The sequence below is a fragment of the Silene latifolia genome, chromosome 4 (assembly GCF_048544455.1).
Source record: "Silene latifolia isolate original U9 population chromosome 4, ASM4854445v1, whole genome shotgun sequence".
Taxonomy (NCBI): domain Eukaryota; kingdom Viridiplantae; phylum Streptophyta; class Magnoliopsida; order Caryophyllales; family Caryophyllaceae; genus Silene; species Silene latifolia.
The window spans coordinates 16,391,449-16,412,066 of NC_133529.1; the positions used below are offsets into that span (position 1 = coordinate 16,391,449).

The window sequence follows — 20,618 nt, forward strand, 5'->3', positions numbered from 1 at the left end:
GTTTTAGTTTGGAAATATAAATTTAATTTTGATACAAAACGACGGTATCAAATTTTGGCGTCGTTGCCGGGGAGACGGTGTAATTCTGTTTGCTTTATTTTTAGTTTATTTTTCTCATCTCAAGGAACTTTGGTTCCTTGAGGCCGTTGCTTACCCTTGCTTCTAGTTTTGCTTTTGCACAGTTAGAAGACAGGTTTTTGAGAGGAAGACTTGAGTACTCTCAGTTTTGCGAACATGGCTACAATATATGATAATATTCAGCCAAAAGAGCACCACCTTCCAAAGGGGCACGTGTTACCTACCCCTACTACCGGTAACTTCGAATTTCGTTCTTCTTATATCGATTTAGTGGAGCGAAATCAGTTTGCTGGTCTACCAGATGAGGATCCCTTGAAGCATATGGAAATTTTCACGACTCATCATTGTTCCATACCTATACCGGGCCATTTGGGTGACTCGGGATGAAGTAAAGGGGGTGATGTTCTTATATTCCTTGAAGGATTCGGCGCGAGATTGGTACCGCTACCTTGATAGGGTAGCAGCTGGAGTCACAGATTGGACATCTCTAGCATTAGCCTTTTACAAGAAATACTTCCCACTCGCAAAGACTGATGCCTTGAGAAGTAAAATTACAAATTTCCAGCAAGGACCTGATGAGGGCTTTTGTGAAGCATGGGGACGTTTCAAAAGTTTGGTCCGAGCTGTCCCTCACCATGGTTTCCAGCAGTGGTACCTTTGCAACTTATTCTACAATTCCTTGTATGATGATTACAAGGTCATCCTGGATGCAGCTGCGAATGGTAGGTTCCAAAATAATACCGGTCAGAATAAAGGTTGGAATACTATTGAGGAGATGGCGGTCCATAAAGCTGAGTTTGGGAGTTCACGTGGAAAATCACGAAAGCAAAGTGATGAAATGAGTGCCGTTGTGACACTCATTACTTCTATTACTGCCCGTCTCGAGAAGCTCGAGGCCTCTGAAGCTTCCAAGGAACGAGTTGAAATTCCTGTCCATAATTCAGATGAGACCGCGAAATTGAGAGAAATGGTCCAAACTCTTTTGGTTCAAGTGGCGAAAATAGAGGCAGCCGGGATTGAGTCCTCGAAGAATTTTGTGAAGCAGTTGGAGAATATAGAGGCTAAGCAAGTCGCCAATTCTTCAAGCAAATGTGAAGGGCCAATTGAAACGATCAATGCCATTAATCTCAGAAGTGGAAGTGGCCTCTCTTATGAAGGTCCCGATAAGCGAAGAGGAGACTCGGAAAATGATAAGGAGGCTAGTTTAATTTCTGGTGCAACAATGAGCTAAATTGCCAGTACCTCTGGTCGATCGACCACTACTATCAGTCGATCGATTGGAGCGTCAGATAAAGAAGTTTTCGTGAAACTGTTCACGCCTTGACCAGATGGTCGATCGACCGAGACCAAATGGTCGATCGATCGGGATTCGATGCGAGATGCAAATCCGTCAACTAGTTTGCATGATTCTACACTTATTGATGATTTGACGGAGGTTTTAAACTTACGAAAGCCGAAGGTTACTGATCCTACGGCCAGTGTTGCAGTCCCGTATCCAGAACGTTTAAAGAATACTAAGCTGGAGCGCAAGTTTGGTAAGTTTTTGGAGATGGTCAAGAATCTCGAGGTAACAATTCCCTTCACTGACCTAATTACCCAGGTACCCTCTTACGCTAAATTTAGGAAAGACATTTTGAATCGTAAGAGAAATTTTCATGATGATGGTAATGTTGCCTTTGTGGAAGAATGCAATGCTCTTTCGCAAATTAATATACCACCTAAATTAAAGGACCCGGGTAGTTTTTCAATTCCCTGCACTATAGGTAACCACGAAATTGGAAAGGCCCTTTGCGATTTAGGGGCCAGTGTCAGTGTCATACCATACTCTGTTTGCGAAAGGCTAAATATTGGTAGACTTAAGGTGACCGATATCACCCTTCAGATGGCAAATAGGTCGACTCAGAGACCTTTAGGAGTTTTAGAGGATGTACCCGTTCGAGTGGGTAAGTTTTTTATCCCTGTCGATTTCGTTGTTTTGGACATTGCTGAGGACAGTCAGATACCTATTATTTTAGGTAGACCATTTTTACATACAACTGGAGCTGTAATAGATGTCAAACGCGGAATCATTACCTTAGAGGTAGGGGATGACACCATTGAGTTCAGTCTTGCTCGTAAGGCCACTGAACCTGCTGATGATGATACGTGTTATTCCATTGATATTGTTGACAGGGCTGTTAATTATAATTGGAGGGAATCCTTAGCCAAGGATCCCTTAGCTGATCTAACCAGTTTAGATGAGTGTGCAGGTAATACAGCGGAGAATGCTGAGGAGCCAGATGCTTTGGTAGCCTCAATGGAAAGCTACGAGCTCGCAGAGGAAGAAGATGAGATACTCTTGAGCCTAGCCAATGAGAATTTGGTAAACACCTGCTATTCCATTGAAGCTGATTCCGTCTGCGCTGTAGAGGTAAAGGTACCTGAGCGTAAGCCACTTCCTCCTAATCTTAAGTATGTTTTTCTAGATGATACAGAGCAGTACCCAGCTATTGTTAGTGCTAAGCTTAATGATGACCGGTATCCGCTTTGATGTGTGTGCTTAAGAAAAACATGAAGGCTCTAGGTTACTCTTTGGATGATATTAAGGGCATCAGCCCTGATATTTGTATGCACAGGATAGAGCTGGAGGAAGGCCACAAGCCTTACAGACAGGGTCAACGCAAGTTGAAACCGAAGATGCAGGAAGTTGTTATGGCTGAGGTGATGAAACTACTCGATGGAGGTATTATTTATACAAGTTGGCAACTCAAGTAGGTTAGCCCGGATTCAGGTAGTTCGAAGAAAGGAGGGACTACCGTGGTTAAAAATGAGAAAAATGAATTAATACCGACACGAGTTCGACAGGTGGCAGATGTGCATTGATTATAGACAGTTGAATGCCGCCACCAAGAAAGACCACTTCCCCCTCCCTTTTGTTGACCAAATGATCGAAAGACTTCCTTCTAACAAATGTTTTGTTTTCTAGACGGATATTCGGGGTTCTTTCGGATCCCTATTCATCCGGATGATCGAGTAAGACCACTTTTACCTGTCCACGGGGTGTTTTTGCATATCGTAGAATGCCTTTCGGATTGTGTAACGCCCTGACTACCTTTCATAGGTGCATGATGGGGATTTTTTTTCGATTATATAGAGAACATTATGGAGGTATTTATGGATGATTTCTCGGTTTATGGTAGTGACTTTGATCGTTGTTTAGCTAACCTTGATAAAGTCATGCAGCGTTGTATTGATGTTAATCTTGTTTTAAAGCGGGAAAAGTGTCGGTTTATGGTCAATGAGGGAGTTGTGTTAGGGCATCCGATTTCGACAAAGGTATACATGTTGATAAAGCAAAAGTGCGGGTGATTGAGCAATTGCCTCCTCCCGTGAATGTTAAAGGAGTGAGGAGTTTCCTTGGTCACGTTGGTTTCTATCGGCGTTTCATTAAGGATTTTTCAAAAATTGCTAAACCACTTACACAATTGCTCCTTAAGGATCTTTGTCTTTGAGTTTCATCGATGAGTGCCTTTTAGCTTTTAACAAAGGTTGAAGGAGGCTTTAGTTTCGTACCAATCATTCAAATTACCTGATTGGGATCTCCCATTTGAGATTATGTGTGATGCCAGCGATTATGCGATCGGTGCAGTTTTAGGACAGCGGAAGAATAAAGCTTTGAATGCCATATACTATGCGAGCCGAACTCTGGATGAGGCTCAAGTCAATTATTATACCACTGAGAAAGAGTTTTTAGCTGTAGTTTTTGCCTTAGACAAATTTCGGTCTTATTTGTTAGGTTCTAAGGTTACTGTTTATACTGGCCATGCAGCGCTGAAGACTCTCTTTCTCAAGAAGGATGCGAAGCCGAGGCTTTTGAGGTGGATACTCCTTTTGCAGGAGTTTGATTTGGAGATCAAAGATAAGAAAGGGGCAGAGAATGTGGTGGCTGACCATTTATCTCGCTCTCGGTGTGACCGAAAAGGGAGGATTCGTTACCTATTAATGATTCTTTTCCTGATGAGAGTCTGTTAGCTATTACTACTTCAGGGTCTTATCCACCTCCGTGGTTTGCTGATTTTGCTAACTTTGCTGTGACAGGTAGGATACCACCTGAGCTTTCATGGCAGCAGAAGAAGCGGTTCGCTTATGATGCTAGACAATACTTTTGGGATGATCCTTATCTTTTCAAAGAATGCGCAGACGGTCTAATCCGGAGATGTGTGCCTCAATGGGAGGTAAAGGATATCCTAGAAGCTTGCCACTCCTCTGCCTATGGTGGTCACCATGGTCCGTCCCGGACTGTGGCAAAGGTACTCCAATCTGGTTTCTATTGGCCAACTTTGCATGCAGATAGTCGCAATTTTGTTGCTGAGTGCGATGCTTGTCAAAGATCGGGGAATATTTACAAGAGACATGAGATGCCACAGGTAGGCATTCTTGAGGTTGAGATTTTCGATGTCTGGGGCATTGATTATCAAGGACCTTTTCCGAGCAGTCAAGGTAATAAATATATCCTCGTAGCTGTAGACTATGTGTCCAAATGGGTGGAAGCTATTGCTACTCCCCATTGCGATGCAAAAGCCGTGATTAAACTATTTAAAAAGATTATTTTCCCTCGTTTTGGTGTCCCTAGGGTTGTCATTAGCGATGGGGGAATGCATTTCAAAGAGAAACAACTTAGTGCTTTATTGACTAAATTAGGTGTCCAACATCGTAGAGGTTTGGGGTATCATCCCCAAACTAGTGGTCAGGTTGAGATTTCTAACAGAGAATTGAAAGAAGTCTTAGCTAAAGTTGTTTCTAAATTACGGAAAGATTGGAGTCTTAAGTTAGATGATGTCTTATGGGCTTATAGAACCGCGTTTAAGACGCCAATCGGGATGTCACCATACCGATTGATTTATGGTAAGACATGTCATTTACCTGTTGAGTTGGAGCGTAAGTCTTGGTGGGCTATTTGTGAGTTGAATTTGGATCCTAACCTCTCTCGTGAGAAACGCATGACACAGCTGAATGAGCTAGAGGAATTTAAGCTGCTGGCCTATGATAATGCTAGGATCTACAAAGAGAAAACAAAGCGCTGGCACGACAAGAGAATCATCAAGCGCGATAAGGTACTTCTTTTTAACGCACGTGTTAGGCCCAGTTTAGCCTGGTCTGATCATAGCCTAGCCCGACCCTACTAGGCTGATTAAGGCAACCTAGGACCGGACAAGTCTTACTACTATAAAGCCGTTAAAGAACATCACAACAAGAAGGCTACTAAATCCTGGCAGAAAGGCTTGATGGTAAGCACAGAATAGCCTGGTAATACTCCTAGACAGGCTGAATTGAGTTGAAAAGCAGGCTAACGATTACAACAAGATTAATGATCATGTCCTATTATCAAGGAAGACCAAGTCTAATCACGAAGCTATATTACCAATGAACCTGGACATACAAGAGGAGGATGAGTTGCTGAAATATTCAAAGGAGAACAAGTCAACCGAGTTAATAGGGAGTGTGCCCTATTAATCCGGTAACAGCTCCAACAAAAGAGGGGAACGTTGAAGATGAATCCAACGTTATCATTTGAGAACTATAAATAGCAGAATCTAAACAATTGTAAAGGCATTCAATCTAAGTCGATTATTTGATACTTTATCTCTTTTTACTCCTGAATATTCAGATATACATATAATATTGTACTCGGCTTATCAAGATAATAAAACCGTTATTCCTTATACTTAATTCTTCCTTTGTTATTCACTCATATTATTCCAAACATATAGAACTAGATACCCAAATTACTCTTTAATAAAGTTTAGGACCCATTCGGGGAAAATCCCGCTAAAACAATTGGCGCCACCGTGGGGCATCTAGTTCTTCAACCAATAAAATTCCCCTTATCATCTTTCATTTGATATTCACACACAAAAATGGTGGAACTCACCGCAGAACAACAATTAGCGGCTGCCCTGGCCAAGATCAAAGAATTGGAAACAATCCAAGAGAAGGCAGCTCGGTGGGTAAATCAATAAAGGTCAAGGAATCGAGTCTAGCCTGAAGAAGAAATTGGAAAATCAGGCCGGGCTCCAAGACCGATTCGAACCAGGAACCCCATTCTCATCCATTCTCAAAAACATAGACTTCTCTAATTCTGGAACCCCGGAGAAGGATACATTATCCGGCACCCCAACCATTCCCAATGATGAGACAAACAAAACTGAAGCAGTAATAATGATGGCTATGCTTCAGGAAATCCAAAAACTCCACAACAAAATAGAAAATATACCCGGAGTGCCGGACCATGTGGGTCAAGTAGAAGTTGATGACTTTGCAGATTCACCCTTTGCAGATGAAATTGCAAAGATTGATCTCCCCAAGAAATTTCTTGTTCCATCCATGAGAACTTATGATGGAACCTCTGATTCACAAAACCATGTTGCCATATTCAAACAAAAAATGTTGGCTGCCTCAATACCCAGTGAACTCGTGCAAGTCCGCATGTGCAAAGGCTTTGGTACAACCCCGACCGGAGCAAACATTACAATGGTTCATCAATCTCCCAAATGGAGGTATCAAGAATTTTGCGGAATTGATCAATGCCTTCAATCAACAATTCGCAAGTAGCAGAGATATGGCCAAGAGACCCGTGAACTGTTCAGGATAAAGCAACTTCCCCGAAGAATCTCTCAAAGAATTCCCGGCCGATTTCTCAAAGAAAAAGTGGTCATTCCCGGATGCGATGAAGAAACAAGCGGTAGAAGCATTCGTGCAAGGAGTCCCGCTTTGAGTGACATCTATGCAGGATCGACCAAGAAAGCATGTCCAACCTTTGCCACTGTTCAATCCATCGCTTTAGAGCATGTCAGATTGGAAGAAGACCTCAACTTTAGAACGAACTCATCCGGAGGAAAGCAAGGCTATGGACACACTAACGGGAAAAGTTCCTACCGAAAGGAAGCAATCCCAGATCGCACCTTATTCCAGCCCGAACGATCCAAGTCAATATGGCACAAGAACATAAAGGTAACCTTTCTAACCTCCCAACTATTCCTGAATATAACTTCTCTATTAATACTGCAGGATTAATCAAACGCCTGGAAAACCTGGGAGATACAGTTAGATGGCCAAAGAAATCTGATAACCCCAGGAAAGATCCAACAAGATGGTGTGACTTCCATCAGGACACTACTACAGATACAGGCTATAACAACGGTCAAAAACCGTTGTTATATAAAAAAGCGGACGTTGTTAAAGCGTCCGTTGTAAAAGGTTGTAACAACGGTTGGTTTTCTTAAGCAACCCGTTGTTAAAACTATTAACAACGGTTTTAAGTATAAAAACCCGTTGTGGAAAGTGTGACTCAATTTTGGGGGGAAAGTTATAACAACGGGTTGTAATATACAAAACCGTTGTTATAACTAAAGACAACGGGTTGTTTGTAAATAACCGTTGTTGTTTGTTCTTAAAAATAAAAAAAAATTAAATTAAATATTACTAGATGCATGCATAATTACGGCCCGTTAGAATTCGATGCATGCGAGAATATCCCTTAAATTAATTACCAATGGTTTTGAAAAAACTTATAAATGTGACTAGCTATAAATATTAAAGCATCCTTTAGTATCTAACATTCATTAATTGAAACAACATGGCAATGAACCCTAATTTTATCAACAACGAAGAATGGCTTACACAAACGATTGAAGATGATGGGAAGGTTCTCGCCGGGCTTCACGCCGATCAACACCCATTAATCAAAGCATCCCTTGAACATCAACGGAATTATTGGATTAAGAGGCGTGAAGCGGTCCGGCTTGTCAACAAAGCCTCATCATCATCATCATCTTCATACCCTCGTCACTGTTACTCGTAACTTGGTGTTTGCGAGAGATATGTTGAGTTGTACTCTTCCAACCTTATCTCCACATGCAAGTCGTGTCCTTGCATATATTCAATCTGTTATTGCAAAATATGAAGCCAATGACTCGGAAGTTAGCGGTATACCAGAGTGGCGTGATTGGTGGCAGGTTGAGAAGCGCCTTTTTACGCTTAAGGGGTTGTTAAAGGCTTATTATACATCTTTTGATTTCGATAATTCTGTAATGTATTTGGTTTAAAATTAAATGAAATGATCATTTTGAAAGTGTTGAGTTATGCTTGTTTGATTTGCTTCCATTTTTTCAACTCCATAGATCGGCCATCATCAAGATCCAGATTATTACCGCCATTCTTGCCCAATAAGATTTGAAGCAAAAGTATTGAGAGATATGATGATGCTGATTATGGCACAACTTCCTAACATATATATTAATTAAAAAACAACTCAACCCACACATTGCTTAGTATAAATACATTGCATTATCTCAACTAACATGCATTTCCATGATCTCAATATATTCTCCAAACCCTAATCGCTAAAACAAACTCCAAATAAATTAACCCTCTCCTTAATCTTTCAAAACAAACTCCAAACTCCAACAAAATGAATGATATCATCCTTAAGACTCTTACTATGCTCGATCCGCATCGAAGGACGCCAAAGAAGATGGAAATGAAATAATTAGCAGATCTTTGAACGGAACCTAATGGTCGATAAAAACACATACATGGAAACGAAATAATTAGAAAAATAAAATAATGACGATGAAACAAACCTGATAATTACAGAACGTACGTAAAGAGACGATGAAATCAACAGTGACGGCGAGAAGATAAAGCGACGATGAGAAAGAGAGAAATAGACGATGAGAAAGTGTGTGTTTTGTGTTTGTGTTTGGTCTTCTTTGGGTTTGTGTTTGTGTATGTATTAAGGTTTGTGTTTTGTGGTCGCAGCAGACTTGTGTTTGTGTGGTTTAGAGTATGGAAGGTATTGACAACGGTTATTAAACAACAACCGTTGTGAAATATGTTTTAACAACGGTTGTAAAAAAAACCCCGTTGTTAAATAAGTTTTAACAACGGGTTTCAAAAATAACCGTTGTGATTACTTTTCACTAACTTTGCGCCAATTTTGCGCCAAATTATTAACAACGGTTGTTCATGTGTGACCCGTTGTTAAAAAGAATAACAACGGTTTTTATAACCATACCCGTTGTAATTGATTTTAGTAAAATTCGCGCCATACATTTTACAACGTCTATTGTGATTTTCGTGAATAATCGTTGTTAAAGGGGCGTTGTAGTTGCCTGGATTTGTAGTAGTGGGACATCGGACACACCACAGAAGAATGCATCCAACTCAGGAAACAGGTGGCATATCTTCTAAAGAAAGGCTACTTGAAAGACATAATCCAGCAGCCAAAGAACAAAGATGAAGGACAAAACAAGAGAGATCCAGGAAACAGCAGAGACCCTCCTCCTCCTCCCCCCATCTATGAAGTCAAATTCATAAATGGAGGATCAGAAATCTGTGGTCCGACCAGCTCATTTGCCAAAAGAATATCCAGGGAAGCCAGACTTCAACCTCCTTCCAGGCCCAAGTCATTGCCCGCTATTACCTTTGATGACTCAGATCTGCAAGGAATATCAGATCTACATCATGACAGCCTGGTAATCACCATGCAAATCGGCACAGCAAAGGTATCAAGAATCCTGATAGACGGAGGCAGTTCAATCAACCTGGTGATGCTTGACGTCCTTAAAGCTATGAAGATAGACGAAGGGAAGATCATCAAGAAATCCAGCGTCCTAGTGGGATTCAGTGGAGAAACAAAGAACACCCTGGGAGAAATCAGCCTGCCTACCTATGTAGAAGGCGTGGCTTCATATGAAAGGTTTGGAGTAATGGATTGCCTATCCTCGTACAATGTAATCCTGGGCAGACCATGGATCCACAATGTCAAAGCAATCCCATCAACATACCATCAATGCGTGAAAATTCCAACAGAATGGGGGATAACCACCATCAGAGGAGAACAAAGGACGGCTCAGAATGTTACATTCGGGCTTTGAAACCCTCAAAGTCGTAAGTCCTTGCATAGCAATTAAAGTCACCGTCAAGGAATAATATATAGCACAAAACACTGAGATGGAAACAGGAGAAGTCACATTAGATCCAGAATCCCCGACGGGAAAGTACTTGTAGGGTCGATGCACCGACTCGGTCGGACCAAATCGGGTCGCTTTCTCAAAACTAAAATGTCTTGTTTTGCTTGGTCACATTTTGATATGACTGGTATAGATGCTGATGTTATTACTCATAAGTTAAATATTGACAAATCCTTTAAGCCTGTACAGCAAAAGAGAAGAAAATTCGCTGCAGAGAGGCATGAAATCATCAACCAAGAAGTTGACAAGCTACTAGACATGGGAATGATCAGGGAAGTAATGTACCCCGATCGGCTTGCAAACGTAGTAGTCGTCCAAAAGAAAAATGGCAAATGGAGAGTCTGTGTAGACTACACCGACTTGAACAAAGCCTGCCCAAAAGATCCATTTCCCCTGCCACACATCGATGCAATGGTAGATGCCACTACAGGACACGAAATGTTAACATTCATGGATGCCTCCAATGGATTTAATCGATAAAAATGCATCCAGTTGAGACCAGGAAAGCACAGCTTTCATCACCGAAAGAGGTATATATTGTTATCTTGCTATGCCCTTTGATTAAAAAATGCAGGTGCAACCTACCAAAGGCTAGTCAACATGATGTTCAAAGACCAGATAGGAGACACCATGGAAGTCTATATAGATGACATGGTAGTCAAGTCAAAAAAGGTAGAAGACCACGTCAAAGACCTGGAAGTAGCCTTTCAAATACTGGAGAAATTCAATATGAAGCTCAACCCACAAAAATGCCACTTTGGAGTCTCGGCAGCAAGTTCTGGGCTACATGGTGACAAAAAGAGGAATAGAAGCCAGCCCTGAACAGATCAAAGCTATTCTGGAGCTAGAACCACCAAAGACAGTCAAAGACATACAAAACCGACGGAAGAATAGCGGCCCTGAACGGGTTCATTTCAAGATCATCGAGAGGTGCAAATCATTCTATAACCTACTAAGGAAAAACAAGGACTTTCAATGGACCCCCGATCATCGACCGCCTTTGAAGACCTAAAGATATATCTATCCTCTCCTCCCCTGATGGCAAAACCAATCAAAGATGAACCCCGACAAGATATATTGTCGATCCTGAAATCTTTGTCGGTGCGATCTGGTCAAAGAAGCGGACGGACAACAACACCCGTCTATTATGTAAGTAAAAGTCTCACGGATGCGAGAGATCGGGTATGGCCTACTTGAAAAATATGTTTTAGCTTTAATTATGAGTTGCACAAAATTAAGACCATATTTTGAAAGTCACCCTATAATAGTCAGAACCAATCTCCCTATCAAGTCTGTACTTAGGAAACCGAATTATCCAGGACGAATGTGTAAATGGTCCGCATACCTAAGCACATACAACATAACATTTGAACCAAGGACAGTAATTAAGTCACAAGCATTAGCTAATTTTGTGGCTGATTTTAGTCCGACCCTAGAACCCGACCTAATAAAAGAAGTGAATAAACCGACCGGCGACCAAACAGACCTAGAATGGACCCTATTCGTCGATGGTGCAACCAACATGAGGGGCACGGGATGGGGTTAGTACTAAAATCGCAACACGGGGGATAAGATAGTACAGGCTATAAGTCGTGCATTTGAGGCCACCAACAATGAGGCGAGAATATGAAGCCACGATAGCCGGATTAAAGGTATGTATTGACCTTGGTGTGCAAAACCTAAAGGTACGCATCGATTCCCTTCTTATCTCCAACCAAGTAAATGGGATATATCCGCAAAAAGACTCCAAAATGATGCTTTATACGGACGTTGTCCAAATTTTAAAAGGAAAATTTGAAATTTTAATATTGACCAAATTCCCGGGATTTGAATACCCAGGCCGATGCTCTAGCCGGCCTAGGATCCAACTTTAGTCCCCTTGACTTCGACAAAATACCCATCGTGCATTTATTAGAACCTGCAATAAATAAACAAGATGAGAGTTTCCCAATCTACATTGTTAATTCTTGGACAAAACCTTACTATGACTGGCTACAACAGGGAATCCTTCCCTTAAATAAGCAAGATGCCAGAGCACTAAAAATAAAAGCTGCTTCATATACTATTATTGACAACGTGCTTTTTAAGAAATCGCAGGCCGGGCCGTACCTCAGATGCCTGGAACCACAAGAAGTCGAGCAGATACTATCGAAATCCATGAAGGATACTTGTGGAAATCATAAAGGTGGAAGAAGCCTGGCAAGCAAAGTACTCGTAACAAGTTATTATTGGCCTACCCCGAGAGTCGATGCTGGATTTTAGCTCTAAATGCAAAGCTTGTCGATTCACGGACCATACATCCATCACCATCCGAGGAGCTACATTCCATATCCGCACCCTGGCTATTTATGAAGTGGGGCATGGATATAGTAGGAAAACTACCTCAAGCACCCGGACAGAAAGTTTTCATGCTAGCAATGACCGATTACTTCTCCAAGTGGATATAAGCTGAATCATACAGGCAAGTCAAGGAGAAGGATGTCATAGCATTCATCAAACACAACATCATATGTAGATATGGCATCCCCTCTGAAATAGTATGCGACAATGGCACACAATTTGTGGGAAAAAGAACAAATGACCTTCCGTGCTCAATGGAACATCAACGGTAACATCCACACCAGGATATCCAAAAGCCAACGGTCGGCGAGAATCCAAAGTAATAAAGTGGTAATCATGCATAAAGAAAAAGCTGGAAAGAAGAAAAGGTAGATGGGTCAAGAGCTCCCCCTGGTCCTTTGGGTGACAGAACCACGCCTAAAACATCCACTGGCCAAACCCCCTACTCCTTGGTCTATGGATGTGAAGCAGTAATCCCGGATGAGGTGGACATTCCATCATCCAGATGTAGCCTGAACACAACAACAAACAATATACCTCTAATGGAGGATAGCCTGGACTTAACAGAAGAGCTAAGAGATGCAACAAGCATCAGATTAGCAGCATATCAGCAAAGAGTTGCGAGAAGCTACAACAAGACTGTCAAAGCCAGGGTATTCAGGGTAGGAGATCTTGTCCTCAGGAAAGTATTCCAAAACACAAAAGAAAAGAATGCTGGCAAATTGGCCCCAACCTGGGAAGGTCCCTACCTAATTGACTCAATAGTCGGCCAGGGAGCCTACAGATTACAAACCCTGGAAGGCGAGATGATCCCAAGAGCTTGGAACATTGCACACCTAAAATTATTTCACATATAAAATATATCTCCGGGTTCAGGTATAATTTTCGTGTTCACATTTTCGCCTAGCTTGATATGAAATTACATGTATGATACTTGCCATTACGTGAATAAATGCAATATATGATTTCTTCAAAATTACGTGCTAAAGTCGATCTATATTCCCATATCTTTATTAAGTAGAATCTTCAATACTTGTTTTTACATACGCATTTTATTTAAAACAAATCTTGAAGATTGGGGCTACCCCCACCAACATTTAACTAATACCCAACGATATCCAAAATTCGGTTGCAAAACAGCCTTATAATACCGAGCTCAACATAACATACAAACCTGGAAAATCTATTCTCGGATCAGATGTATGACATAAATGGGTCATAAGCCCTCCCAGCATGTGCAAGGGACATAAGCCCTCCGATGTGCAACAACCCCACCCATAACACATTAAATCGCAGATCCAAGACAAAAAATCGGCTCGATCGGTCGAATAATCGCGGATCCATGAGAGACAAAGTCAACATCACCTTTTCAAAACACAAGAAGAAAATTTGACCAAATATTTATTCATCCAAAATAAATGGCCTTACCACACATCCATTCACTGTGGACAAGGCCCTCGGGAACTGCGTCCGAGGGATCCACACCCGGCATAATCGACTCGAGGTTCTTTCGAATCGAATTAAGACATATTAGAGTCGCCACCAAGTTTTTTGGGAACTTGGAACCGTTCAAGTCAACTTTACACCTTTCATCGAAAAGCATAAAGCCAAACGACTACGAGTGATTAAAGATAAAGACTTGTACCCTATATCACTCGAATTGAATGACTCTCGTAATCCAATGGTATTTAGACGGATCCACAAACCATAGATCTTGAGTAAGGGGTGAGGGTACGTGTTGGGAAGCCCATAAGGACACCCAACCCCGCCCGTCAATAACGGCCTCTACTAAGTCAAGTGTCGGATTTCAAACAAGGTCATAGCTACTACGATGTATGAAATGCAAACGTTGTTTTAAACCCTAACATGTGAAGTTTCTATGTTGATTTAGATGCAACTATACTAACTTTGTCAAAGTTGTAATTTAGCATGTGGGTTGATTGATCTAAACAACATACAAAGCAAACAAACAAGGCTTGATGGGAATGGGGGAGCCGTTGGGATCTACCTATTACAAACCAGGCATTTCATGCCGACACAACGATAAATAAATTACAACTCGATCTAATTACAATGGCTACATACAACTCAACACACGACACAAACACACGGCCATCTGACCTTGAAAACCGTGCACATGGGGGAGGTGACTCACGGCCTACATGACACACGGCCGTGGGTCCCTCCTCGTGTTGCGTGCTCTCACTTAATCCCATCGAATTAGACATTGGGCTACGCACCAAAGCATGCATTAGCATAAACCGGGCCATGTTGCTTTAAACAACATGCGGTTTACTACGCTCCTACAAGCATTGGGAACAACCGTCTAACCAAATAAAACCAAGGTTTTCAGAAAAGGTTTTGACTCAAAAAGGAGAACTAATTACAAATAGATTACAAAACATGACTCAAAGAAACATAAATTAATTACAAGTGATAAAACAAATAAAGAACGAACGTTGCAAAAACAAACGAAATAGGAAAGGCCAAACACACGGCCAAACTCACGGCCAACCACGGCCCAACCAAAGCCAACCTAGTTCCTAAGTTAGATTTATTGATTAGATCGAATGATTGCGAAAAGGAATCGAAAACAAGTTAGAAAACGAGTTAAAAACGATGTTGATTGATTGTCGCGCAAGGGTGCATTCTACACGGCCTAAAGGGTCCAATTAGGTTAAATTCGCTAATTAATTTAACTCATCGAGTGTCAATAAGAAGGTGCTAATCACGCACTCTTATACTAGCGAGAAATTAGGTGAAAGAGATAGATGCATTCAATTATTTACAGAAATCGTCGGTTGATTTTATAACTTACGTCGAAACCACCTAAAGTGTCTAATTAGATTATTAAATTGATTTAAAGTCATCTAATTACGTCATAGGTTAACAATCAGAAGTTAAACTAACATGCAACGGGTCCTAAGGTCCATCGATTTGGCGAAACAAACAAGAGGGTCGAAAGCGAAGATCGAAGTTAGATAACTTGTTTTATTTATGCCCTACCTTGAACACGAGGATATGTAAATGAGACGGGGGTGTACGACCGACAGAAGGAGCGGTTTCTTTTCCCATCTCAAGTCAACGCGGGTGTTCATGGTGGTACTTTAACTCATACTCGGACTAACTAGTTTCGTAGTTAATTTAAAACAAACGATAATTAAAACGAAAAACAAACAAAAAAAGACAATAAAAAAGGCACAAAAAAACGAAATAAAAAGAGAGAAGAGAAGGGGATTTGATGCACCCTCAACCTACATGTATCGTTGACACCGTCTTGGGTCGTAATCGATGGTAGATTTTATCTCGAGAGGCCGTCGTCGACGAAGTAACAAAGCAACACGCGTTTTGGAAAGTTCCTGGACAGCAGTTTTAAAACAGTGATATCTCCCTCGTTTCACGACGAAAATTCGATCCGAAAGATGTTTTGGAAACTAGAAAGAGAGGAGAACAAGGATCTTAAAGCAACCCCTGCTCGATTTGGGTTATTGGGCACGAAAAACGAGCACAAACAGAACTGGACAGACAAGAATAAACCGCGAAAACAGAGTGTTATTTCACTCTGTTTTTCGAGGGATCTCGTGTGCTCTCAAGGTCAATTCGGCTCGTAAATCTTTGTCTAATGTGTATATGGATGTTATGTGGTTAATTAGGAACAAGAAACTCGAATTTTTATGGTGATTTGATGGAGGAACGAAAGGGTTTTCGAAGGAGACACACAAACAGTTTCCGTTTGTGTGTCGGTTTTGTTTAGGGTTTTTGGAGGATGTTTAGGGTTTGTTTCTGAGGTTTAAAGCTTGTGGGTGATGGTTGGATGTATGGAGAACTTAGAGGAATGATTGTATGGTGAAGGGGTGGTATTTATAAGGGTTTAAAATAGGTTAAAAGGGAGTAAGGAGCAGTCGGGCTCATTGAACATGGCTGCTGTCCATCGGTTTTGGGAGGGGTTTCTAGGGTTCGTTTTGGGGGATTTCTTGGTGATCAAGCTAGGATAATATGGGTAGGATACTAGGGTATGGGTTAGGGTTAATGGGTACGGGTCTTGGTAGTGTTTGAAGTGGGTTTTGGGCTCGGGAATTGGCTTGCAAAACAGGGGAGGGTTTGCGGTTTATGCGGGCTGCTTGGGGTTGGTTTTGAACGAGATTTTGGGCTGCTTGTGAGGGGGTTCGAACATGGGTTGATGGGTATTGGTATAGGTGGGTTAGTGTACTCGAGATTCGTGCCAATTCGCAAAGGAAACGGGCTTAAAAACGGAGCTAAAAACGAGCTAAAAAACGAGTGTCCAAAACGAATTCTTCGCTTTTAAAACGATTTTTCAAATCAATTAACAATTTAAAATAAATGACTTTTCAAATCAAATATTCTCATAAAAATGATTTTTCAAATCAAATATTTATTTTATCTTCAATAAAATAAACTTGGGAAAATAAATTCAAAATAAATTAAATTAAATTGAAATTACTTTAAAAAACCATAATTTAAATATCATTTAAATTAATAAAATGAACTCACTAAAAAAAACATTAATTTAAATATCATTTAAATTAACAAAATACTTCGTCAACGGCGCCCATTCTACATCGTAAAACGAACCCAAATAATGACAATGACAACTAAAGAATACATGTGTCCTATCATCATCGGGTGTTTGTCGGGTTCTCTATAAATTCCAATATCGACGGATACGGGTATCTACAGAGCCCCCACTTTGACTGAGGCTTGGACAAGGCGAAAGTCAAAGTATACCCCAGGTCCCTTTCGACCTGAGGATTCTTCGGGTCGTTTATAGTCCATTAGACTTGCGTATATAAGCTCGCTTGACCATAAGAAGAGATCATACCGAAACTTCGTTGGGGATTAACTCTTGCTTCATGTTGCGTCGAATTATCATCGTTGGTCATCGACCCATGAATTGCATAAATGGTGGGTTGAGCCTTATCCTTAGGCGCCTACGTATCCGTTTCTGACGGAATCAAACCCGCGTCGTAGTTCTAAGAATCCGACACATGCCCAAAGTTTATCATCTGTGGCGTATGTCCAAAATTCATCATTTATTGACATTGGCCCAAAATTTATCATCTGCTGGCACTTGTCTAAATGGGACGGGACTTTCCGAGGAGGTTGCCGTCGCTTTCATCATTTGCTTTCAGCTAAGGAATTCTTCCATTTCATACTCTTGTAATTGAATTGAATTCTGAGTGGATGTCATCCATTTCATCTTGATAATGGTCTCGAAGCCAACGGCTTTGAGCCCCGATTCTAACGGCTCTAAAGTCGAAGACTTTAGAGCCCCAGATTGAAGCATATCCTGCTACATTTGAAACATAGAAAATGTACTAGCAATAATCACCACATAAGCACATTGGGATCATCGATCTTGGAATTGGATCGTTTTGAAGTACTGGGTCATCGACCCGAAAATTGTATTTGAAAATTTTGAATGATTGGGTCATCGACCCAAAAAATTGAATTTGAAAATTTTGAATGATTGGGTCATCGACCCGCATTTTGAATTTGAAAGACTGGGTCATCGACCCGAAATTTGAACATGTTGACAATTTTGAATTTGAAATGAATCACTTGGATGTTTGGCCGTCGACCCAAAAAGTTTTTGAAATTTTGAAATTTTGAATGTTGAAGCTTTTGATTGATGGGTGAGCATGAGATGCGACTCAGACATACTATATGATTCGTGAACGTGGGCGTAGCCCGCTACCTCAAAACAAAAAAGAAAATAAAACCGTAAGTGTGCACGGGCTTTAATTCAAATATTGACTGGTTGGGGGTAAAAATGTAAATTAGCCGTTCCGGCGCTCCCCGAAACGCGATAGATGTGCTAAAATCCGATGTATCATGCCAAAGATCGGGTGCGAGCGGGCGGGCCTAAGAGGCGCGCGACCCAAGGCCCTCACGGCTTCAAAAAACGGCACCCTAGGAGTGTCCTCCTAGGTGTTTCCTTCCCTTATACTTTCTATATATAAGGAAGCGTTGATCGCCAAATTTATTCGCCTTTTCCCCCAAATCGGTGCAAATAACATAAATCATTATGAATAATCTAGTTAGTGCTATGCGAGCATGGGAGACCGACTTTACTAGCGCAGAGAGGCAAGAATTAAAGACCGTTCACTTGGCGCAATCGCTTCCCTTACGCCGATCCCCTTCAACTCGCTTATTTGTTGGAGCACCGCCTTAGCTACCGGGATCCTTTGAACCATGTCTTTGCTTTTCCCGAGGGTGAGATCTGCCCTCTTCCCGAAGAGTTTTTTACGCCCTTGGAGGATGGGATGCCGAGGCCGTGCACCGGCTATACCTAAATTTCATTCGGGGTGGCGTGGAACCTATCTAGATCGCCTTGGCCTTTCCGGGACGGAGTCCGAGGGAATAGTGACTGGTGACGAAGTCAACCTTCTTGCTATTCATAGGAGGTTTTGTATCTCGCGGAGCAAGATTACCCATTGCCAAAGATATCTTGTAGGGCCTTTGGATTGATCATGTTACACCTTTATGTCTTGAAGGTAGAATGAACAAGACAACTTGTGTAGGGCAAGCGAAGCTCTTGTCCATTGTGTCCCAGATGGAGACGGGACATAACCCTTCCCGGATTATTCTCATTTGAAACCCTTCGAGGTTTAGATGCTAAGAAGATGAACCTGGCTGCGATTGGTCGGGATGCTCCCGTCTTTTGCAGTAACACAATCTACTCTCTTGATTAATTTTCCTTTTACCACAATTCTTGTGTTATTGCCACGCTTTCGTTGCATTACGCCACGATTTTGTCACGATTTTTTGCCGCATTTCGCCACGATTTTCTTGTATTTTGCCACGATTCGTCACAAACCGTTTTTCCTTTTTTTTTCGTTTTTTTTTTTTTTTTTTTTTTTTTTTTTTTTTTTTTTTTTTTTTTTTTTTTTATTCCCTTTTTTTCTTATTTTTTTCGTCTTCTTTTTTTTTTTTCGTCTCTTTCATGTTTTTTTTCTTCTTCTTTTTTTCTTTTTCAGTGTGGCTTTGCGAGAGATTTTGGCTTTTCGCCCCGCCGCGGGAGCCCAACTCGTATCTCGCTCGTATGCTCACTATGCGTGCCAAACGGTATGAAGACGGGCATCAAAATGATCTTGCCTATTGGCGAAACAAACCGACGAAGGGGAAGGTCGCCCTCGTGTCGGGTCATGCCTTGGCTTCGCCTCAAATCCTTTACTATCCTTAGGAAGATGACAAAACCAGACGTTTGCGCCTCGGGTTTAGAGAGGTCTATCCACATTTACCCGACCGCGTCTGCGTCGGATGGGTCGCAGACAAATGATTCCCAAGTGTGAGGTCGTTTCGGGACGAGCAAGAGAGCCGAATTCCTCTATATGTGACGATTGGCTCAAGAGGTGGCACCAAAGGCGTCTTTGGTACGTATCCGCGCGCCCTCGGCACCGTCGGGGTATCCCCGTCTTATACTAAATGGCTTAAAGAGAAGACCGACTCAGGTAAGGATTTGTGTAGGAAAGATGAGCTCGTCGACATCAAATATTATGACAAAAGCGAAAATGATCGGGACTTCTTTGTTAACGACCTTTCGTCTACGTCCGGACTGAAGCTAGGATCGAGAAGACTTCTAAGATCGACTCACGGGCGACGGGTGTGTGGGAGCGGTTGGGTTCAAAGGCACACCGGGCTCGGCTTTGGAAGGAAGACTTGGTCCTCGCTTGAGTGTAAAAGATAGGCTGGGCCCTCGGGAAGAAATGACGATTCCTCCCAAGAAGCGTGCTAGACAGAACACAACTACCCCTCCCCCACAGGAGCCTCGGTCACGTGACCCAAAAGGCAAGGGGAAAAAGAAGATGTAGGAGCCTTCGACCCCAATTTATTATTTGATACTACTACTTATTATTCGTCGCTAGCTGTTTTCTTCTCTTTTTTTTTGAAGGATGTAATGGGCATCGCCCGATCTTTAATAAGACTTACTATCTATTAAAATTCCCAGTTTCTGCATGAATTTTCATTTTATTAAAAGAAAGGTCGGTTGTACTCTTTTAAAGAGTCGCCTACGTATTCGTTATCAACGAGAATCAAACCGAGCTCGTAGTTCCACAAAACAAATGCGCTACAATCATCGATTTATAACGCACAAAAAGCAGCGAAGCAAAAGTGCCGCGGCCTAGACTCGCTCACGGGCACTGCAATTCAAAATTTTATGAGAAT

At 41.6% G+C, this 20,618-nt stretch overlaps 1 non-coding gene across 1 annotated transcript; it reads right to left on the minus strand.

The window, feature by feature from the left end:
• Positions 1-611: 611 nt before the first annotated feature.
• Positions 612-720, minus strand: LOC141654600 (small nucleolar RNA R71). Its single transcript, XR_012548156.1, has one exon. It is a non-coding gene; the product is annotated as a small nucleolar RNA R71 (small nucleolar RNA).
• Between the last annotated feature and the right edge of the window lie 19,898 nt (positions 721-20,618).